This window comes from Limulus polyphemus, unplaced genomic scaffold, assembly GCF_000517525.1.
Source record: "Limulus polyphemus unplaced genomic scaffold, Limulus_polyphemus-2.1.2 Scaffold1413, whole genome shotgun sequence".
Taxonomy (NCBI): Eukaryota; Metazoa; Arthropoda; class Merostomata; order Xiphosura; family Limulidae; genus Limulus; species Limulus polyphemus.
In genome coordinates, this window is record NW_013667023.1 from 149,441 (window position 1) to 153,197 (window position 3,757).

General features: G+C 30.6%; 1 protein-coding gene across 17 annotated transcripts in view; it reads left to right on the forward strand.

Moving 5' to 3' along the window:
- The first annotated feature begins 262 nt into the window (after positions 1-262).
- LOC106463458 overlaps positions 263-3,757 on the forward strand; it is a 17,116-nt gene continuing 13,621 nt past the window's right edge. For 14 of the 17 annotated variants that reach the window (XR_002611499.1, XR_001291059.2, XR_002611493.1 and 11 more), the window contains exons 1-2: positions 263-436; positions 2,210-2,351. The gene's annotated coding sequence lies outside the window, so the exon portion shown is untranslated. Of the gene's footprint in view, positions 437-1,311; positions 1,333-2,209; positions 2,352-3,757 lie in introns of those variants that run through there. The other 3 variants (XM_013923490.2, XM_022390949.1, XM_022390950.1) reach the window with 3 other exon arrangements.

Genomic DNA, 3,757 nt, shown 5'->3' on the forward strand with positions numbered 1-3,757 from the left:
AAAGGACTTGTGTCGCTAAAGTTTCGTCGGAACGAAGTTACGGAAAATTAACTAACGACTGGAGGCATAACAATATTATAATTTAAAATTAAGAAATTTAAGTTTTTGGTGTAGTAAGAAAAAGTATATTTTAAAATGCAACAACATAGAGGAAAATAGAAAATCAAAATATTTAATTAAAAACTTAGATGTTATTATTTTATTGATATTAAATTTTACTTTTTTTGTAATTTGTTACAATTTGTTTATACTTATAGTTTTATATTTTTTTGTCGCCCCTAGGCCTCTTTGGCATTTAGGTAAATCCAGTAATACTTAAATGATTATGACGTTATGTACTTTGAAAATTGGATGCTATTGCTACGAAATAAAGTTATAAAAAGGAACCAACAGTCGCTAATTAAGATATAATTTCCAGACCTTGGCAATGTGTAACGTAAGTGTGAATGATGTTGATTAAGAATATGGTCTTGACTCGAGACATTTAACTTGTCACATGTAGTTAAACCAAACTTAAAGCTTTGGATATTATGAAAATTTATTTTACTTTTAAATTTAATGCTTGTTATTGTTAGTTATTTTCTAGGAGCATTTACAATTTTATGCGAAATATCGCTTGGAGTTCCCAGTTTTTATTATTTTGTCGTTTAGTTGCATTTCCGTTTTTCTTTCTGTTTTTTGTTTTAAATGATTTTGTTACTAATATTACTGTTAAATGACTGTGAAACAGGCTAGGTCTTACATGTTACTAATATTAGTAATAATTTAAATTGTGCAACATCAATTTAAGATTACAATCTTACATTTAACAATAATTAGACAAAAAAAAAGGAACGGAAAGTGAGTAAGAGTCACTAAGAGAAGTTTGAACAAGAAAACATACTAGAAGTAAGACTAACATCAATATTCATAAAATATTAAAAACTAGCTGGAGTACCTGTTCCATGAACAGAAGTTACGTAAATTGATGATTAATGAAAGATTATCTGAGGACATGAAAAGTTGCTTCCATTATATGTAATTGTAAAAAAGGCCATAAAACTGCAAAACACAAAATGTGAAACACATGGACCCATCAACAGAGGTGAAGTAGTGGTAAAAATGTGAAACTACAAAATGCAAAACTGAACATTTGTGTGAATCTTCCCAATGAGCAATGAACCTCTGTATCAAATTTGGTGAAGATCCATCAACAGGAGGCAAAGTAGTGGTAAAAAATGCCCCCAAAAAAAGATACAAAATGCAAAACTGAAAATTTGTATGTACCCCACACAGACCTGGTGAACCTTCATACCAATTTTGGTGTAGATTCAGCCACACCCTGCAAAGTAGGTACATGAACATACAACAGAGAGTACTATTATATATATGGATGTGCAATTTCAATAAAGAGTTCATGTTATTCATGGTTGTAGAAAGCTGTGTGATGTGAATAAAGATTCAATAATTCTACAGCGTTGGCCTTGCAGAGTATAGTGAAATTAGGTATGTTGAAATGAGTCCTGTTTCTTTATTATGCTGATGTATAGAAGAAGGACAGGGATTACTTAACTTTTTTTTTTTGCATTTTATTGGAAATTCTCCTATATATGTTCATTGGCTCTGGTTTTCAGAATGGAAGATTTTCATTAAAATGGAAAAGTTGTGTAACTCCTGTGCTTCCTCTGTATGTCACTATAGTGAAGAAATAGGACACCAATTCAACATACATAATTTCACTATCCTTTGAACCACAGCCCAGCATGGCCAGGTGGTTAGGGTGCTCGACTCGCAATCTGTGGGTCGCAGGTTTAATTCCCGTCACACCAAACATGCTCGCCCTTTCAGCCGTGGGGGCATTATATAGTGATGGTTAATCCCACTATTCGTTGGTAAAAGAGCAGCCCAAGAGTTGGCGGTGGGTGTTCATGTTCTTCATTAACATGAAAATATAAAAGGAACAGTATTAGTTTTAGAAACATCAAGATTTCTAATTAATTCAGATTAAGTAGGAGCTAGGTTAAGCTAAGTGATATGTGTTACTTACATTACAAATTTAAGACTGTTGTATGTTTATTCAAGCTCTAGAATGTAATTATTAAAAGGCTAGATATTGATTGTTGAAATTTTGAGCATGTATTTCTTAGCTTTGTTCTTATTTGTAAAAACGTATTGCAATTTAAACTATCTCTCACTGTTTGGTCATATGCCTCTTTTTACTTTTTTATAGCTATTGAGTTGACTGACATACAAGTATGTTAAATTGTTTTTTCCATACTTGTGAAGGGAACAAGATGTCATCAGATGAATGTAAAACGTTTGCCTGGGGTAATCTCTAAAGCACTAATTTACAAAAAAAAAAAAAAAAAAAGGTAAATCATTCAGTTTTATTTTGGAACTTTAGTTTTTGTTTTTAACATTTATTCAGTAATTTTTTGTATTTGATCTTGTTGAAGCAGTACTATGGTGTATGAATATACCATGTATTTCTGTCTTCTTGTTGTATTATAATAATAATTCTGAATGTGTTCTTTGTTCTAAACGGGTGAATAGTTCAAATAACAGGTGATTGAGAAAACCGTTAAGTTGGTCTTGTTTCAAGTTATTTTTTGTTATTCTTGCACGTTAAGCAAACTTTGTGTAAGAATGTCAACAACAGTGTCCTTCAGTGGTTGTTCAGGTAATATCTAGAGGTTATGGCCCTACCTATGTGTAATGAGAATGACTAGTCATGTGGTAGTGCATGTTGTGCTAGGTAAATGTGAAGTTTTGGAAACTAACAAAAATCTTGGACTTGGCAGTCTGGTGGATGATTTTCACCTGAGAAAATATCTATTGAAAGTGATCATTCAATGGTTGTAACTAAACTTCAAGTACACACACCATATTTGTGTTCTATACACAATAAAGATTATTCATTCTGTTTTATACTTGTGTCCAGTCTCATTATTTTGTTTAATATAGAGTCAATTAAGTAATAGTTTTGTAATACTCTGTAATTAAATCTATTTATTTAGTACACCAATCTGATAGTTCAAACTTGTATTGTTTTATTGGAATATAACACATTACAAACCTTAGCATCTGTAAAAGCATACAGTCAGTTATGCTTCTTTTTTTTTTCTTTGAAGGTGATATTCAAAAAATGTTGTATGCTAAAAGTTTCCAGTCTTTTTATGCACAAATTTTGATACTTTGCAATTTTAAGTTATGTTACATCATGTTAGTCCACTTTTTTTTGCCCTTTTAAGATGTATAGCTTATTTTGAGTTTCAGAATTATTTTTAAACATGTGAACTCAAAACAGTTAATGGTTTCCTTATGATATTGGATTTTCAATAATTAATGTCACTTTAATGTGGTTAGAAGTCCATGAGATGGTGTACTTTGATCTCTCATAGTATATTTGTTAACTTTTATTTTTTTGAATGTGACCAAAGCCAATTCCCCTCTTAAAAATAAACCTGTCTTAACTAAAGTCAGCCTGTCTTTTTTAAAATTTTAAACTTCTGTCTTATTGTCTTCAGAATAATACACAAATAAATTGGAAGCTTCTATTTTATCTATCCTGTGGATAATTTTGTAAACTTCAATAAGAACTTCTTACCTTTCTTTTATTAGAGAGAAAATAAAATTGAGCTTATATATATATATATATATATATATATATATATATATACTAACTAAGTAACTACTTACTACTACCTACGTAACGTACTACTACCTTACGTTACGTCTCCTCCTCCTTACCGTAACCGTTTACGTAAAGTAAACTATA